The 20166-nt window shown below is 42.8% G+C and overlaps 1 long non-coding RNA gene across 1 annotated transcript; it reads right to left on the bottom strand.

Moving 5' to 3' along the window:
• Nucleotides 1-103: 103 nt before the first annotated feature.
• Nucleotides 104-19411, bottom strand: LOC132709660 (uncharacterized). The gene is made up of 12 exons (XR_015730119.1): nt 19028-19411; nt 12220-16137; nt 11347-12017; nt 10587-11144; nt 9827-10383; nt 9068-9624; nt 7854-8863; nt 6754-7650; nt 5994-6550; nt 5233-5791; nt 4288-5028; nt 104-4086 (listed from the first exon to the last, which is right to left on the bottom strand). It is a non-coding gene; the product is annotated as an uncharacterized LOC132709660 (long non-coding RNA).
• Between the last annotated feature and the right edge of the window lie 755 nt (nt 19412-20166).

The following is a 20166-nucleotide window of genomic DNA, read 5'->3' as shown; positions in this document are numbered from 1 at the left end:
CACCAGACACCAGGATCGTATTACCATATGTGGACATGCAGAGAAGCAAAAAGATATTGGACAAAAAGATATACACATGTGGTTGGAAAAAATGATAGACACATTGACTTTGAACCAGAAATATTTTTATTAGGGATTTTACCTGAGACATATAATAAAGATTTGCAATATGTAATTGTGAATGTCTTGACAGCGGCTAGAATTGTATTTGCAAAAAACTGGAAAGGAGAGGAAATACCTACTGATGAAGAAATTATTAATAAAATAATAGAATGTGCTGAAATGAGTAAATTGGCATTTGAAATAAGGGAACAGGAGGACAATCAGTATTACTTGATATGGGACATGTTTTATTGTTAGATAGATAATAAAATATGGAGATGAAATATGATATATGAAATGAAATTAAAATATACTGTGTTAAAATCTGCTTTTTGGGAATAGAACTATGTGTTATAGATTGATGTTTTGAAGATAATGTGAGCACAAAGAAAGGATACTAACCGACTGATACACTGTAATTGTTTGAAAGATATTTTTATGTTGTTTTTGTTTGAAAATAAAAAAATTGTTTTATAATAACACAAATATAGTCAGACTTGACCATTCAAATCATAATACAGTCCTAAAGATACATAAAACTATCATCCAATATTTTAAGGATGACAAAGTCACATAATCATAATAAAATGACATTTTTGATAAAAAAAAGTGGTGAGGTGTAAAAGAAACCACAACTTTAATGTTCAAAAATTTTAATTTCACGACAGGTATCTTTTGGTGATGATTATATGAAAGGATACATTACAAATTAGGCAACAGATAAAATGTTTACCATAAGCATCACAGCTACTTAACAGTAAATCAGGAGTTAAACTCAGCTGCATTCCAAAAAATACATGTCAAACAGAATATTAACTAGCCTGAATCCCATTTACAAATATTTCAGGAATAAAAAGTCGACAAATGTGTGTGACAAAAGAAATCAAAACTCTTGAGGTGAGGGCCACATACTGTGTTGTCATGATTAACATGTACTAGTCCAAAATAACATGCATTCTCAACCACAGCCCAGGCTAAAATTATTCCAAGGCGGAAAACTAGAAACCTTTTATCAATAACTAGCTATACATAATATTAAAAAGAGCCTTTGAGGCTTTTTTCGCCTGGTTCTAAGAACAATTGCCACGGCTACATTTATGCCAGGCAGAAAACTACAAAATTTATTATAAACCACCGGCACACTTAGCATTAAAAAGGGCCGTTAAGATGTTTTCTGGTTCTAAGAACCAACATCATGCCTAAATTAAGCCAGGCAAGAAATCTGCTCAGGATTTCAATGGCCACATCTAGAATTAAAAAGGGCCGCAGAGATTTATTTACCAGTTACAGAACCTAATGCCTCACCCTAGCAAAAGAGCACTTATTAATTTATTGAGATGGCAATATCTCATATTGAAGTGGGCCACCAGGTTTACTTTTGATTCTAACAGATATGGCTGCTACTGAACCTAATTCTAAGTGTGAAGAAGCAGGACTGGTGATCCCAAAGGATCCCTTCCAGTTTGCTCATTTGGGGATCCTCAGGGACTGGGAGAGCCTTCTCTCTGTGCGCTCTAGACTCTTCCAGTGTGATCCGCCCTCACTGCCTGCTCAGTGACTGGAAGACCACGTCCTCCCGGGCGCCGTAGCATTTCCACCATCATGCGTGGGGTCTGCTTTGAGCACAGGTGGAATCAGGAACATGCAGCCTTGCTCCTGAAAAACGCACCCCATCAACTCACCTGTGGTCATGCGTGAACGTAGGCAGAGTACGAATGTGGAGGGGGACTGGTGATCCCAAAGGATCCCTTCCAGGTTGCTCATTTGGGGATCCTCAGGGACTGGGAGAGCCTTCTCTCTGTGCGCTCTAGACTCTTCCAGTGGGATCCGCCCTCACTGCCTGCTCAGTGACTGGAAGACCACGTCCTCCCGGGCGCCGTAGCATTTCCACCATCATGCGTGGGGGTCTGCTTTCAGCACAGGTGGAATCAGGAACATGCAGCCTTGCTCCTGAAAAACGCACCCTATCAACTCACCTGTGGTCATGCGTGAACGTAGGCAGAGTACGAATGTGGAGGGGGACTGGTGATCCCAAAGGATCCCTTCCAGGTTGCTCATTTGGGGATCCTCAGGGACTGGGAGAGCCTTCTCTCTGTGCGCTCTAGACTCTTCCAGTGGGATCCGCCCTCACTGCCTGCTCAGTGACTGGAAGACCACGTCCTCCCGGGCGCCGTAGCATTTCCACCATCATGCGTGGGGGTCTGCTTTCAGCACAGATAGAATGAGGAACATGCAGCCTTGCTCCTGAAAAACGCACCCCATCAACTCACCTGTGGTCATGCGTGAACGTAGGCAGAGTACGAATGTGGAGGGGGACTGGTGATCCCAAAGGATCCCTTCCAGGTTGCTCATTTGGGGATCCTCAGGGACTGGGAGAGCCTTCTCTCTGTGCGCTCTAGACTCTTCCAGTGTGATCCGCCCTCACTGCCTGCTCAGTGACTGGAAGACCACGTCCTCCCGGGCGCCGTAGCATTTCCACCATCATGCGTGGGGGTCTGCTTTCAGCACAGATAGAATGAGGAACATGCAGCCTTGCTCCTGAAAAACGCACCCCATCAACTCACCTGTGGTCATGCGTGAACGTAGGCAAAGTACGAATGTGGAGGGGGACTGGTGATCCCAAAGGATCCCTTCCAGGTTGCTCATTTGGGGATCTTCAGGGACTGGGAGAGCCTTCTCTCTGTGCGCTCTAGACTCTTCCAGTGTGATCCGCCCTCACTGCCTGCTCAGTGACTGGAAGACCACGTCCTCCCGGGCGCCGTAGCATTTCCACCATCATGCGTGGGGGTCTGCTTTCAGCACAGATAGAATGAGGAACATGCAGCCTTGCTCCTGAAAAACGCACCCCATCAACTCACCTGTGGTCATGCGTGAACGTAGGCAGAGTACGAATGTGGAGGGGGACTGGTGATCCCAAAGGATCCCTTCCAGGTTGCTCATTTGGGGATCCTCAGGGACTGGGAGAGCCTTCTCTCTGTGCGCTCTAGACTCTTCCAGTGGGATCCGCCCTCACTGCCTGCTCAGTGACTGGAAGACCACGTCCTCCCGGGCGCCGTAGCATTTCCACCATCATGCGTGGGGTCTGCTTTGAGCACAGGTGGAATCAGGAACATGCAGCCTTGCTCCTGAAAAACGCACCCCATCAACTCACCTGTGCTCATGCGTGAACGTAGGCAGAGTACAAATGTGGAGGGGGACTGGTGATCCCAAAGGATCCCTTCCAGGTTGCTCATTTGGGGATCTTCAGGGACTGGGAGAGCCTTCTCTCTGTGCGCTCTAGACTCTTCCAGTGGGATCCGCCCTCACTGCCTGCTCAGTGACTGGAAGACCACGTCCTCCCGGGCGCCGTAGCATTTCCACCATCATGCGTGGGGGTCTGCTTTGAGCACAGATAGAATCAGGAACAGTGCAGCCTTGCTCCTTAAAAATGTACCCCATCAACTCACTATCCTTTCCATGCCATGTTGATATATGGGATGCTTGTGGGGTGTTCTCAACTTCTAAGAACTACAGCTATGGCTAACATTATACTATACCAAATAACTAATAACTAACTAGTATTTGAGAATGCCATAATCATTCTCTTTGGTTTTAAGAACCATTGCCTGGACTAATAGCCAAGAGGCAAGAAAACCATGGAATCTTATATACATCATGGAGCACGCTTAGATTTAAAAAGAGTACTTGACCTTTTCTTTCTGATTCTAAAAATCATCGCCATGGGTAAAACTATGCCGGGCAAGAAAACTAGAAATTCTATTATCTATAAAAAGACACAGACAACATTAAAATACATAGTATGGCATGTTAATGAGAGTGGCTTACAATTTCAAAGATTTTTCTACAGGTCAGTTTTGATTGACTGGGTGAAAATGCATTCTTGACAAACATCACATTGCTTTCCATTCTTTCTTCTCTTCTCACCATCAGCACTGGAGGTGGACAACTCAGTCTTCTGTCTTCAAAGAGGGTGTACTACATACCCTTGAGATTAAAAAAAATCAACGTTATTGCAACTGCCACTGGAATATTACTCCTAAGAATACACAATACACAGTAGTTACTATTGCCTCAGATGCAGGGATTACCCTTACTTACCTGGGCAAGAGGGACTATCAGTGAGTGGAACACTACATCCCACCCTCCATTATTCCCAAACTTTGAAGAATACAAATCTCAACTTACCTCACAGCATAGAGGCCACATCACAGCTGAAGGCTAACAGGCTTGGGCTGGTGACATTTTCTTCCTCTTTTTCCTTCTTTCACTTTTGTTTCTTCCTCTCCATGCTGAACAAACGTTGCCACTTTCCAAGAACATTTGGCAGATGGCTTGCACTTGTTCCTCTCCTCAATCTCAGAAGTTCTAAGATCTTTTATAGATTTTATGGCCATACCTAGCATTATGCCAGGCAAAAAACATATAAAATCTATCATCAATTACTGGCCACACCTAGAATTAAAAATGGCCACTGAGGTTTCCTTTCTGGTTCTAAGAACCATCGCCAGGGCTAAATTATGCCAGGCAAAAAAGGTATAAAATCTATTATGAATTACTGGCCACACCTAGCATTAAAAATGGCCATTGGGGTTTTCTTTCTGGTTCTAAGAACCATCGCCAGGGCTAAATTATGCCAGGCAAGAATGGTATAAAATCTATTATCAATCAACAGTCACACCTAGCATAAGAAAATGGTCGTTGAGTTTTCCTTTCTGGTTCTAAGAACCATCACCGGGGCTAAATTTACTCCATGCCAGAAAGGTTTGAAATCTATTATCACAGGTCAGTTTTGAGTTACTTGGTGAAGTATCATTCCTGACGAAGACCATATGCATTCTTGCTTTCCATGCTTTCTTCTATTTTTTTCTATCAACATTGGAGGCTGAAAACTGAGTCTTCTGTCTTCTAAGGAGGTGTAGGACCTGCCTTTGAGATAAAAAAAAATATCAACATTACTTCAGCTGCCACTGAAGTTTTTACTCCTAAGAATACACAGTAGTTACTATTACCTCAGATGCAGGCACTACCCTTACTTACCTAGGCAGAACAGGCCATCAATTAGTGGAAGACCTCCACCCCTCCCTCCTTTGTCCCAAAACTTCGAATGAAAGAAGCCGCAACTGAACTTACCTCACAGCGTAGAAGGCAACATCACTTGGGCTGGAGACATTTTCTTGCTCTCTTGTTTCTTCTTCTTTGGCTTTTCTTCCTTCCTGAGTCGTGTCCAGCAAGCGTTGTCTCTTCCAAGGAACATTTGGCAGCAGGACTGCAGTTGTTCCTCCGCTCAATCTGAGAAACTTTAAAATCTTCTATAAATCAATGGCCATACTTACCATTAAAAATGGCCACTGAGGTTTTCTTTCTGGTTCTAAGAACCATCGCCAGGGCTAAATTACGCCAGGCAAAAAAGGTATAAAATCTATTATCAATTACTGGCCACGCCTACAATTAAAAATGGCCATTGCGATTTTCTTTCTGGTTCTAAGAACCATCGCCGGGGCTAAATTTACTCCATGCCAGAAAGGTTTGAAATCTATTATCACAGGTCAGTTTTGAGTTACTTGGTGAAGTATCATTCCTGACGAAGACCATATGCATTCTTGCTTTCCATGCTTTCTTCTATTTTTTTCTATCAACATTGGAGGCTGAAAACTGAGTCTTCTGTCTTCTAAGAGGGTGGAGCAGCTGCCTTTGAGATAAAAAAAAATCAACGTTACTTCAGCTGCCACTGAAGTTTTTACTCCTAAGAATACCCAGTAGTTACTATTACCTCAGATGCAGGCACTACCCTTACTTACCTAGGCAGAACAGGCCATCAATTAGTGGAAGACCTCCACCCTCCCCTCCATTGTCCCAAAACTTCGAATGAAAGAAGCCGCAACTGAACTTACCTCACAGCGTAGAAGGCAACATCACTTGGGCTGGAGACATTTTCTTGCTCTCTTGTTTCTTCTTCTTTGGCTTTTCTTCCTTCTCGAGTCGTGTCCAGCAAGCGTTGTCTCTTCCAAGGAACATTTGGCAGCAGGACTGCAGTTGTTCCTCCGCTCAATCTGAGAAACTTTAAAATCTTCTATAAATCAACGGCCATACTTAGCATTAAAAATGGCCACTGAAGTTTTCTTTCTGGTTCTAAGAACCATCGCCAGGGCTAAATTACGCCAGGCAAAAAAGGTATAAAATCTATTATCAATTACTGGCAACGCCTACAATTAAAAATGGCCATTGGGGTTTCTTTCTGGTTCTAAGAACCATCGCCGGGGCTAAATTTACTCCATGCCAGAAAGGTTTGAAATCTATTATCACAGGTCAGTTTTGAGTTACTTGGTGAAGTTGCATTCCTGACGAAGACCATATGCATTCTTGCTTTCCATGCTTTCTTCTATTTTTACCATCAACATTGGAGGCTGACAATTGAATCTTCTGTCTTTTAAGGTGGTGTAGGACCTGCCTTTGAGATAAAAAAAAAATCAATGTTACTTCAGCTGCCACTGAAGTTTTTACTCCTAAGAATACACAGTGGTTACTATTACCTCAGATGCAGGCGCTACCCTTACTTACCTAGGCAGCACAGGCCATCAATTAGTGGAAGACCTCCACCCCTCCCTCCTTTGTCCCAAAACTTCGAATGAAAGAAGCCGCAACTGAACTTACCTCACAGCGTAGAAGGCAACATCACTTGGGCTGGAGACATTTTCTTGCTCTCTTGTTTCTTCTTCTTTGGCTTTTCTTCCTTCCTGAGTCGTGTCCAGCAAGCGTTGTCTCTTCCAAGGAACATTTGGCAGCAGGACTGCAGTTGTTCCTCCGCTCAATCTGAGAAACTTTAAAATCTTCTATAAATCAATGGCCATACTTAGCATTAAAAATGGCCATTGGGGTTTTCTTTCTGGTTCTAAGAACCATCGACAGGGCTAAATTACGCCAGGCAAAAAAGGTATAAAATCTATTATCAATTACTGGCCACGCCTAGCATTAAAAATGGCCATTGCGATTTTCTTTCTGGTTCTAAGAACCATCACCAGGACTAAAGTATGCCAGGCAAAAAAGGTGCAAAATCTATTATGAATTACTGGCCACGCCTAGCATTAAAAATGGCCATTGGGGTTTTCTTTCTGGTTCTAAGAACCATCGTCAGGACTAAAGTATGCCAGGCAAAAAAGGTGCAAAATCTATTATGAATTACTGGCCACGCCTAGCATTAAAAATGGCCATTGGGGTTTTCTTTCTGGTTCTAAGAACCATCGTCAGGACTAAAGTATGCCAGGCAAAAAAGGTGCAAAATCTATTATGAATTACTGGCCACGCCTACAATTAAAAATGGCCATTGGGGTTTCCTTTCTGGTTCTAAGAACCATCACCGGGGCTAAATTTACTCCATGCCAGAAAGGTTTGAAATCTATTATCACAGGTCAGTTTTGAGTTACTTGGTGAAGTTGCATTCCTGACGAAGACCATATGCATTCTTGCTTTCCATGCTTTCTTCTATTTTTACCATCAACATTGGAGGCTGACAATTGAATCTTCTGTCTTTTAAGGTGGTGTAGGACCTGCCTTTGAGATAAAAAAAAAATCAATGTTACTTCAGCTGCCACTGAAGTTTTTACTCCTAAGAATACACAGTGGTTACTATTACCTCAGATGCAGGCGCTACCCTTACTTACCTAGGCAGAACAGGCCATCAATTAGTGGAAGACCTCCACCCCTCCCTCCTTTGTCCCAAAACTTCGAATGAAAGAAGCCGCAACTGAACTTACCTCACAGCGTAGAAGGCAACATCACTTGGGCTGGAGACATTTTCTTGCTCTCTTGTTTCTTCTTCTTTGGCTTTTCTTCCTTCCTGAGTCGTGTCCAGCAAGCGTTGTCTCTTCCAAGGAACATTTGGCAGCAGGACTGCAGTTGTTCCTCCGCTCAATCTGAGAAACTTTAAAATCTTCTATAAATCAACGGCCATACTTAGCATTAAAAATGGCCATTGGGGTTTTCTTTCTGGTTCTAAGAACCATCGACAGGGCTAAATTACGCCAGGCAAAAAAGGTATAAAATCTATTATCAATTACTGGCCACGCCTAGCATTAAAAATGGCCATTGCGATTTTCTTTCTGGTTCTAAGAACCATCACCAGGACTAAAGTATGCCAGGCAAAAAAGGTGCAAAATCTATTATGAATTACTGGCCACGCCTAGCATTAAAAATGGCCATTGGGGTTTTCTTTCTGGTTCTAAGAACCATCGTCAGGACTAAAGTATGCCAGGCAAAAAAGGTGCAAAATCTATTATGAATTACTGGCCACGCCTAGCATTAAAAATGGCCATTGGGGTTTTCTTTCTGGTTCTAAGAACCATCGTCAGGACTAAAGTATGCCAGGCAAAAAAGGTGCAAAATCTATTATGAATTACTGGCCACGCCTAGCATTAAAAATGGCCATTGGGGTTTTCTTTCTGGTTCTAAGAACCATCGTCAGGACTAAAGTATGCCAGGCAAAAAAGGTGCAAAATCTATTATGAATTACTGGCCACGCCTACAATTAAAAATGGCCATTGGGGTTTCCTTTCTGGTTCTAAGAACCATCGCTGGGGCTAAATTTACTCCATGCCAGAAAGGTTTGAAATCTATTATCACAGGTCAGTTTTGAGTTACTTGGTGAAGTATCATTCCTGACGAAGACCATATGCATTCTTGCTTTCCATGCTTTCTTCTATTTTTACCATCAACATTGGAGGCTGACAATTGAATCTTCTGTCTTTTAAGGTGGTGTAGGACCTGCCTTTGAAATAAAAAAAAATATCAACATTACTTAAGCTGCCACTGAAGTTTTTACTCCTAAGAATACACAGTAGTTACTATTACCTCAGATGCAGGCACTACCCTTACTTACCTAGGCAGAACAGGCCATCAATTAGTGGAAGACCTCCACCCCTCCCTCCATTGTCCCAAAACTTCGAATGAAAGAAGCCGCAACTGAACTTACCTCACAGCGTAGAAGGCAACATCACTTGGGCTGGAGACATTTTCTTGCTCTCGTTTCTTCTTCTTTGGCTTTTCTTCCTTCCTGAGTCGTGTCCAGCAAGCGTTGTCTCTTCCAAGGAACATTTGGCAGCAGGACTGCAGTTGTTCCTCCGCTCAATCTGAGAAACTTTAAAATCTTCTATAAATCAATGGCCATACTTACCATTAAAAATGGCCACTGAGGTTTTCTTTCTGGTTCTAAGAACCATCGCCAGGGCTAAATTACGCCAGGCAAAAAAGGTATAAAATCTATTATCAATTACTGGCCACGCCTACAATTAAAAATGGCCATTGCGATTTTCTTTCTGGTTCTAAGAACCATCGCCGGGGCTAAATTTACTCCATGCCAGAAAGGTTTGAAATCTATTATCACAGGTCAGTTTTGAGTTACTTGGTGAAGTATCATTCCTGACGAAGACCATATGCATTCTTGCTTTCCATGCTTTCTTCTATTTTTTTCTATCAACATTGGAGGCTGAAAACTGAGTCTTCTGTCTTCTAAGAGGGTGGAGCAGCTGCCTTTGAGATAAAAAAAAATCAACGTTACTTCAGCTGCCACTGAAGTTTTTACTCCTAAGAATACACAGTAGTTACTATTACCTCAGATGCAGGCACTACCCTTACTTACCTAGGCAGAACAGGCCATCAATTAGTGGAAGACCTCCACCCTCCCCTCCATTGTCCCAAAACTTCGAATGAAAGAAGCCGCAACTGAACTTACCTCACAGAGTAGAAGGCAACATCACTTGGGCTGGAGACATTTTCTTGCTCTCTTGTTTCTTCTTCTTTGGCTTTTCTTCCTTCCTGAGTCGTGTCCAGCAAGCGTTGTCTCTTCCAAGGAACATTTGGCAGCAGGACTGCAGTTGTTCCTCCGCTCAATCTGAGAAACTTTAAAATCTTCTATAAATCAACGGCCATACTTAGCATTAAAAATGGCCACTGAAGTTTTCTTTCTGGTTCTAAGAACCATCGCCAGGGCTAAATTACGCCAGGCAAAAAAGGTATAAAATCTATTATCAATTACTGGCAACGCCTACAATTAAAAATGGCCATTGGGGTTTCTTTCTGGTTCTAAGAACCATCGCCGGGGCTAAATTTACTCCATGCCAGAAAGGTTTGAAATCTATTATCACAGGTCAGTTTTGAGTTACTTGGTGAAGTTGCATTCCTGACGAAGACCATATGCATTCTTGCTTTCCATGCTTTCTTCTATTTTTACCATCAACATTGGAGGCTGACAATTGAATCTTCTGTCTTTTAAGGTGGTGTAGGACCTGCCTTTGAGATAAAAAAAAAATCAATGTTACTTCAGCTGCCACTGAAGTTTTTACTCCTAAGAATACACAGTGGTTACTATTACCTCAGATGCAGGCGCTACCCTTACTTACCTAGGCAGCACAGGCCATCAATTAGTGGAAGACCTCCACCCCTCCCTCCTTTGTCCCAAAACTTCGAATGAAAGAAGCCGCAACTGAACTTACCTCACAGCGTAGAAGGCAACATCACTTGGGCTGGAGACATTTTCTTGCTCTCTTGTTTCTTCTTCTTTGGCTTTTCTTCCTTCCTGAGTCGTGTCCAGCAAGCGTTGTCTCTTCCAAGGAACATTTGGCAGCAGGACTGCAGTTGTTCCTCCGCTCAATCTGAGAAACTTTAAAATCTTCTATAAATCAATGGCCATACTTACGATTAAAAATGGCCACTGAAGTTTTCTTTCTGGTTCTAAGAACCATCGCCAGGGCTAAATTACGCCAGGCAAAAAAGGTATAAAATCTATTATCAATTACTGGCAACGCCTACAATTAAAAATGGCCATTGGGGTTTTCTTTCTGGTTCTAAGAACCATCGCCGGGGCTAAATTTACTCCATGCCAGAAAGGTTTGAAATCTATTATCACAGGTCAGTTTTGAGTTACTTGGTGAAGTATCATTCCTGACGAAGACCATATGCATTCTTGCTTTCCATGCTTTCTTCTATTTTTACCATCAACATTGGAGGCTGACAATTGAATCTTCTGTCTTTTAAGGTGGTGTAGGACCTGCCTTTGAGATAAAAAAAAATCAACGTTACTTCAGCTGCCACTGAAGTTTTTACTCCTAAGAATACCCAGTAGTTACTATTACCTCAGATGCAGGCACTACCCTTACTTACCTAGGCAGAACAGGCCATCAATTAGTGGAAGACCTCCACCCCTCCCTCCATTGTCCCAAAACTTCGAATGAAAGAAGCCGCAACTGAACTTACCTCACAGCGTAGAAGGCAACATCACTTGGGCTGGAGACATTTTCTTGCTCTCTTGTTTCTTCTTCTTTGGCTTTTCTTCCTTCTCGAGTCGTGTCCAGCAAGCGTTATCTCTTCCAAGGAACATTTGGCAGCAGGACTGCAGTTGTTCCTCCGCTCAATCTGAGAAACTTTAAAATCTTCTATAAATCAACGGCCATACTTAGCATTAAAAATGGCCATTGGGGTTTCCTTTCTGGTTCTAAGAACCATCGCCAGGGCTAAATTACGCCAGGCAAAAAAGGTATAAAATCTTTTATAAATTACTGGCCACACATAGAATTAAAAATGGCCACTGAGGTTTTCTTTCTGGTTCTAAGAACCATCGTCAGGACTAAAGTATGCCAGGCAAAAAAGGTATAAAATCTATTATCAATTACTGGCCACGCCTACAATTAAAAATGGCCATTGGGGTTTTCTTTCTGGTTCTAAGAACCATCACCGGGGCTAAATTTACTCCATGCCAGAAAGGTTTGAAATCTATTATCACAGGTCAGTTTTGAGTTACTTGGTGAAGTATCATTCCTGACGAAGACCATATGCATTCTTGCTTTCCATGCTTTCTTCTATTTTTACCATCAACATTGGAGGCTGACAATTGAATCTTCTGTCTTTTAAGGTGGTGTAGGACCTGCCTTTGAGATTAAAAAAAATCAATGTTACTTCAGCTGCCACTGAAGTTTTTACTCCTAAGAGTACCCAGTAGTTACTATTACCTCAGATGCAGGCACTACCCTTACTTACCTAGGCAGAACAGGCCATCAATTAGTGGAAGACCTCCACCCCTCCCTCCATTGTCCCAAAACTTCGAATGAAAGAAGCCGCAACTGAACTTACCTCACAGCGTAGAAGGCAACATCACTTGGGCTGGAGACATTTTCTTGCTCTCTTGTTTCTTCTTCTTTGGCTTTTCTTCCTTCTCGAATCGTGTCCAGCAAGCGTTGTCTCTTCCAAGGAACATTTGGCAGCAGGACTGCAGTTGTTCCTCCGCTCAATCTGAGAAACTTTAAAATCTTCTATAAATCAACGGCCATACTTAGCATTAAAAATGGCCATTGGGGTTTCCTTTCTGGTTCTAAGAACCATCGCCAGGGCTAAATTATGCCAGGCAAAAAAGGTATAAAATGTATTATCAATTAAGGGCGATGCCTAGCATTAAAAATGGCCATTGGGGTTTTCCTTCTGGTTCTAAGAACCATCGTCAGGACTAAAGTATGCCAGGCAAAAAAGGTATAAAATGTATTATCAATTACTGGCCACGCCTACAATTAAAAATGGCCATTGGGGTTTTCTTTCTGGTTCTAAGAACCATTGCGAGGGCTAAATTATGCCAGGCAAAAAAGGTATAAAATGTATTATCAATTACTGGCCATTCCTAGCATTAAAAATGGCCATTGGGGTTTTCTTTCTGGTTCTAAGAACCATCGCCAGGACTAAAGTATGCCAGGCAAAAAAGGTGCAAAATCTATTATCAATTACTGGCCATGCCTAGCATTAAAAATGGCCATTGGGGTTTTCTTTCTGATTCTAAGAACCATTGCTAGGGCTAAATTATGCCAGGCAAAAAAGGTATAAAATCTTTTATAAATTACTGGCCACGCCTAGCATTAAAAATGGCAATTGGGGGTTTTTTTCTGGTTCTAAGAACCATTGCCGGGGCTAAATTATGCCAGGCAGAAATGTATAAAATCAATCACACCACCAGGTAGCATTCAGAATACTTGTTCCTACCCTCAGTCTGCAAAGCTAGAAAACTATAAGTTCTTTTATATGTCAACAGCCACACCTAGCATTAAAAAGGGCCATTGAGGTTGTATCACTATCATTCACAACAGACCAACAATCAAGAGATACAGAATGCCCCAATCAAGGAACTGCCAATGAAGCTAACAACTAAAACCTGACCAAGAACCTCCAAGACCATTTGCACCAACACTGAAAGAAGCCACTAGAACATTGCGTCACCAGATTCACTTTCGATTCTAAGAAGTCTGGCTGGTACTGGCATTATTTCTAAGGGTGTAATGGTGGGAGGGAGGTGATCCCAAAGGATTCCCTTCTGGTCCGAGTCTCACTGAGGGGGTCCTCAGGCACTGGAGGAGGCTTCTAGCTGAGCGCTGTTGTCTCTTCCAGTGTGATTCGCCCTCACTGCTTGCTCAGGGACTGAAAGGGTGTGATCTGTCCCCGTCCACACACACACACAAACACAGCCAGCCGAGGGTTAAAGAAGCACTTGGCACACACCCAGGTCTTTATCTCCAACTTGGCAGCGATATACACCCCGTCTGCCAAGTGCTTTTATTTCCACAGAACAGAAAGTTAATATACTCAGCGTACAAAAGTCCAACAGAATAATATTCCTCTGACAGTTTCGGACGATCCTTTAGTGACTATCCAAGGTTTATTTTTGTTCGTCACAGGGATCGCTGTCTCTGGGGTGTGGTCCAGTGACTCAGTCCTAATCCCTAGCACGCCTCCTGAGCTGCTGCAATCGTTTATCACGCCTTCGGAGGCGTGCATCCAGGAATGACGTCTCACCTTCACCCTCATCCGAGACACCTGTCTCCCGGCTAATCTCCTCTCCCTCGGCCAGCTCCTGAGACAGTGCCAGAGGGGAGGGGCCTGGAGAGGGAGGCCTGGCTGACTCCTCTTCCTCATGCTCGGAGCTTTCTTCCTCCGATGGGATAGGCTCAGAGGGCGGGGCCACAACAGGGTGACCCCAGAGAGGACTTCCAGTGTGAGTCTCCCACAGTGGCTGCTCAGGGGCTCAATGAGACTGGCAGTGGATTGACTGCTGGGCTCATTCAGGGTGAGCGTCAGAGTGGAAACTCAGGGACTGAAAGACCTCTATAAGTAAGGGCATCACCCCCATCTCCAGGCTGGGTTGCAATGTGGAATGCGCTCTGGTTCTAAGAACCACAGCCAATAGCCAAAATTATGTTGGGTCAGAAATTTTTTTGATACTTTTTACCTACCTTTGACTGCTTATGACTGCTCTTTTTACCATCGATACTTTGTAATGTTGTTGTTGTTTTTTTAAAAAAATCTTTGCTAAAGCAAGCCTTAGAGTAAACTTTAGCAAGGCCCAAAGATTTTTGCAGTAACAAATATGCTGCAAAGAGTACCTGCCAGGCTTCTTCACTTTCATGATACCTTGAAGAGTAAATATAACCATCTGTCTTACTGTTGATGTCTTCTTCTTCGTCTACAGGTCAGTTTGCATCTTCTTCCTTCCTGAGTCGTGTCCAGCAAGCGTTGTCTCTTCCAAGGAACATTTGGCAGCAGGACTGCAGTTGTTCCTCCGCTCAGTGTGAGAAACTTTAAAATCTTCTATAAATCAACGGCCATACTTAGCATTAAAAATGGCCATTGGGGTTTCCTTTCTGGTTCTAAGAACCATCGCCAGGGCTAAATTATGCCAGGCAAAAAAGGTATAAAATCTTTTATAAATTACTGGCCACGCCTAGCATTAAAAATGGCCATTGGGGTTTTCTTTCTGGTTCTAAGAACCATCGCCAGGGCTAAATTATGCCAGGCAGAAATCCATAAAATCTATAATCGATCAACAGCCATGTCTAACATTAAAAATGGCCACTGAAGTTTTCTTTCTGGTCCGAAGAACTATCGCCAGGGCTAAATTATGCCAGGCAAAAAAAGTATGAAATCTATTATCAATTACTGGCCACGCCTAGAATTAAAAATGGCCATTGGGGTTTTCTTTCTGGTTCTAAGAACCATTGCTAGGGCTAAAGTATGCCAGGCAGAAATCTGTAAAATAAATCACATCATCAAGAATACTTGTTCCTACCCTCAGTCTGCAAAGCTAGAAAACTAAGTTCTTTTATATGTCAACAGCCACACCTAGCATTAAAAAGGGCCATTGAGGTTGTATCACTATCATTCACAACAGACCAACAATCAAGAGATACAGAATGCCCCAATCAAGGAACTGCCAATGAAGCTAACAACTAAAACCTGACCAAGAACCTCCAAGACCATTTGCACCAACACTGAAAGAAGCCACTAGAACATTGCGTCACCAGATTCACTTTCGATTCTAAGAAGTCTGGCTGGTACTGGCATTATTTCTAAGGGTGTAATGGTGGGAGGGAGGTGATCCCAAAGGATTCCCTTCTGGTCCGAGTCTCACTGAGGGGGTCCTCAGGCACTGGAGGAGGCTTCTAGCTGAGCGCTGTTGTCTCTTCCAGTATGATTCGCCCTCACTGCTCGCTCAGGGACTGAAAGGGTGACCCCAGAGAGGACTTCCAGTGTGAGTCTCCCACAGTGGCTGCTCAGGGGCTCAATGAGACTGGCAGTGGATTGACTGCCGGGCTCATTCAGGGTGAGCGTCAGAGTGGAAGCTCAGGGACTGAAAGACCTCTATAAGTAGGGGCATCACCCCCATCTCCAGGCTGGGTTGCAATGTGGAATGCGCTCTGGTTCTAAGAACCACAGCCAATAGCCAAAATTATGTTGGGTCAGAAATTTTTTTGATACTTTTTACCTACCTTTGACTGCTTATGACTGCTCTTTTTACTATCGATACTTTGTAATGTTGTTGTTGTTTTTTTAAAAAAATCTTTGTTAAAGCAAGCCTTAGAGTAAACTTTAGCAAGGCCCAAAGATTTTTGCAGTAACAAATATGTTGCAAAGAGTACCTGCCAGGCTTCTTCACTTTCATGATACCCTGAAGAGTAAATGAAACCATCTGTCTTACTGTTGATGTCTTCTTCTTCGTCTAGTTTGGATTCATGCCTTTGGGGAAAAAAAAACATCACCAAATGAACAACTAATGTTCAGGGACTGGAAAACTTATCAAGTAATTTTGTAACGGGGCTTTTGTCTGTTTTATCCTACAAGTGAAAGAAGGCACGATAGTATGAATTGGAACATTGTGCCCTTGGGAATACCTCAGACCAAGCAACTAGTCCTCTACATGTTTTGCTTATTTTAAGGATGAGCTGTGACTAAAATTTCCTCAGGTCCCCAGAGTTGACTTTATTCAGGAAAGTAAGGGCATCTCCAGATACTGAAGCTATTTTTCCTTTAAGCTAATTTTAATGCTTGTTCACCTGTGATAGTTTTGCCCTTTTTAACTGCCCCTGGCTAAAATTGCCTCAGTTTTGTTCCTGAGAGTTGAGTCAGTTCCTGGGCCTGAAGTAATTTTAGTTAACTTTCTCTTCTACCTACTTTCAGGACTTTTAATCTGCAAGGACACAGCTAAGATTACCTCAGACTTTACTTGGAAGCTAATTTTAGCTCTTATTCACACCTCTGGTGGCTTGGTCCTTTTTTTAAAGGGACATTTTTTTAAAAAAAAATTTATACCGCCCCCTCGCCAGAAGGACAGGGGCGGTGAACAGCCAAGATTAAAAACATACAATATAAACATTAAAATACATTTAAAACAAAATTAAATCCATAATGGCTCCCCATTATGGACATGGCTGAGATTACCTCAGGTTCCACCAAAATTTTATTAAAAACTTGGTTAAAATTACCTGACCTCAAGAATTGACTTTATTTCAAGAAAATAAGATCAACTCCTGGACCTGAAGTAATATTAGTTAACTTTTGCCTTTAGTTGAAGTAGTTAGTTGAAGTAAGTTACTTTCTTTACATTTTGCTTCTTTAAAGGATTTGAGACCCTTGACTAAAATTACCTCAGGTCCCAAGAAATCACTTTATTCCTGAGACCAAGGTCAGCTCTTGAGGTATTTTTATCTTTACCTTTAGAACTACCTTTAATTTTGACTCGCCTGTGGTGGAGTTTGATCCTTGTAATAGGGCATGGCTGAAATTACCTCAGAATTACCCCAAGAAACTGACTTTATTTTTTAGTCTTTTTAGTTTTTTAGTTTTAAATTGTCATGGGGTTTTAAATTGAATTGTTTTAAATTTGGCCAGTTATATAATTCTTTTTAACAATTTTAAATTTTGTATCTGCATGTGTTTTAGCTCTGGCTGTTCACTGCCCTGAGTCCACTAGGAGAAGGGCGGTATACAAATTGAAATAAATAAATAACTAAATAAGAAAGTAAGATCAACTCCTGGACCTGAAGTAATTTTAGTTAACCTTTGCCTTTAATTACTTGAGGCAACTCATCCTCTGCATGTTTTGCTTCTTTTAAGGACTTGATCCTTGGCTAAAATTTCCTCAGGTCCCCAGAGTTGAATTCATTCAGGAAAGTAAGGGCCACTCGATTTTAATGCTTGTTCACCTGTGGTAATTTTGCCCTTTTAACTGCCCCTGGCTAAAATTGCCTCAGATTTATTCCTGAGAGTAACATCAGCTCCTGGACCTGAAGTAAATTTTAATTAACTTTCTCCTTGAAGTACTTTTAGTCTGCAAAGACATGGCTAAGATGACTCAGACTTTACCCAAAAACTAATTTTTAACTCTTATTCACAGCTGTGGTGATTTGGTCCTTTTTTTTTTAAAGGGACATGGCCGAGATTACCTCAGGTTCCACCAAAAATTTATTCTAAAAATTTACCTCAGACCTCAAGAATTGACTTTTATTCCTGAGAACAAGGTCAGCTAAGGCAATTTTACCTTTAAAGCTAATTTTTTTCACACCTGTGGTGGATTTGTTCCTTTTCAAAGGGACATGGCTGAGATTACCTCAGGTTCCACCAAAATTTTACTCTAAAACCTTTAGTCCTAGCTAAATTTACCTCAGACCTCAAAAATTGACTTTATTCCTGAGAACAAGGTCAGCTCCTAAGGCAATTTTACCTTTAAAGCTATTTTTCACACCTGTGGTTTGGTCCTTTTTAAAGGGACATGGCTGAGATTACCTCAGGTTCCACCAAAATTTTACTCTAAAACCTTTAGTCCTAGCTAAATTTACCTCAGACCTCAAAAATTGACTTTATTTCTGAGAACAAGGTCGGCTCCTAAGGCAATTTTACCTTTAAAGCTATTTTTCACACCTGTGGTTTGGTCCTTTTTAAAGGGACATGGCTGAGATTACCTCAGGTTCCACCAAAATTTTACTCTAAAACCTTTAGTCCTGGCTAAATTTACCTCAGACCTCAAAAATTGACTTTATTCCTGGGAACAAGGTCGGCTCCTAAGGCAATTTTACCTTTAAAGCTATTTTTCACACCTGTGGTTTGGTCCTTTTTAAAGGGACATGGCTGAGATTACCTCAGGTTCCACCAAAATTTTACTCTAAAACCTTTAGTCCTGGCTAAATTTACCTCAGACCTCAAGAATTGACTTTATTCCTGAGAACAAGGTCGGCTCCTAAGGCAATTTTACCTTTAAAACTAATTTTTTTCACACCTGTGGTGGTTTGGTCCTTTTTAAAGGGACATGGCTGAGGTTACCTCAGGTTCCAGCAAAATTTTTAAGAATTCGAGTCTTGACTAGAATTACTTCAGCGGTTTGCGTTATTCCCTGAGGCAAACCCATTGGTGAGGTAACTTATCTCGAGTAACCTGTGGTATTCGAGTCCATTAATTAACATACTTTTGAGGCATTAATTCAGCGGCCCCTGGCGTTTTTCTCCTTAGACTACACGCCTGGGGTTAAAATTACCACAGGTGCTATATCCTTACTGCCCGAGAATAGGTTATTAATTGGCTAAAGAATTCACGCTCCCCTCCGTATCCTATAAAAACCCTCAGGTAGAATTACCTCAAAAGCTCAAAAGGCCCTGCCCGGCCTCGAGCTCGAGGTCTTGGGCTGCGGGGGCGCCGGTGAGAGATTTTTTTGGTGGGCTCTCCGGCGCCCCGCAGCATCGTCCCTCCCTTTTTGAGGAACGAGAGACGCGGCACAGTCTGCCGCTTCGGCAGCGTGCTCGCTAATTTTGCACACAGCTGAGGAGCCCGCCGACTTTTTAAATGCCCCCGCCCCTCGGAGAGAGGAGAGGCCTCCTGGCCAATCCGAGGGACGGGTTTTCAGAGCAGCCAATAAACGGGCGAAGTGGGCGTGGAGAAGGACACCGCGGGGGTGGGGGAATTTGGGCGGGAAAGGCGCGCGCCGGTGCTCGTACGCACGCGCGGTTGTCCTCCACCCAGCTGGGCTCGGCTCCCGGAGCGGTTGCCATGGAGACGGCGGCTCGCGGCGGTGGGGGGTAGGGTGGGGCTCATTACGGCCACGTGGGCCGCACAGGTGAGGGAGATTAGAGGCTGCACACGCACGTGGCAGTGTGGTGTGTGTGTGTGTGGTGTAATGCATTTTCCTCAAGCCTTCGCCCCCCCCCCCTTGTGGGGACCTTTCGCCCCGCCCGGCCACCCTTTGGACTACAAAGGGTTATACTGGGAATACTTTGGATTACAAGTCCCATCAGACACAACTGGGGTGGGGGTGTTGGTAGGGACCGCCCCTTCTTGCAGCAGAGTTCCCCCCTGCTTAAAATGCTCATTTTTAAAAAAAGAAAATCTGAAAATAATTACAAAAATAAAATAAACTTATGGTTATTAAGAGCCTTGGTGGCGCAGCAGACTAAAGTGCTGTTAAGTAGCACCAGCTGCCTGCAATTACTGCAAGTTCAATTCTCACCAGGCTCAAGGTTGACTCAGCCTTCCATCCTTCCGAGGTAGGTAAAATGAGGACCCGGATTGTGGGGGCAATAAGCTTTGTATAAAAAAGAACACCGCTTAGCCCCCCCCCCCCCAAAGCCCTACTAAGCAGGTATATACAAAAGTATGAAGGTTATTGCTTAACGCATTGTAAGCCGCCCTGAGTCTCCGGAAAAGGGCAGCATATAAATCGAACCAATAAATAAATAAATAATTACAGTATAGGAGATGCTTTGGACTACAGTTCCCATT

This window comes from Pantherophis guttatus, chromosome 16, assembly GCF_059756535.1.
Source record: "Pantherophis guttatus breed Tessera chromosome 16, ASM5975653v1, whole genome shotgun sequence".
In the NCBI taxonomy this organism is placed as follows: Eukaryota; Metazoa; Chordata; class Lepidosauria; order Squamata; family Colubridae; genus Pantherophis; species Pantherophis guttatus.
The sequence above is the reverse complement of the archived record's forward strand: the minus strand, read 5'-3'. Positions and strand labels throughout refer to the sequence as shown.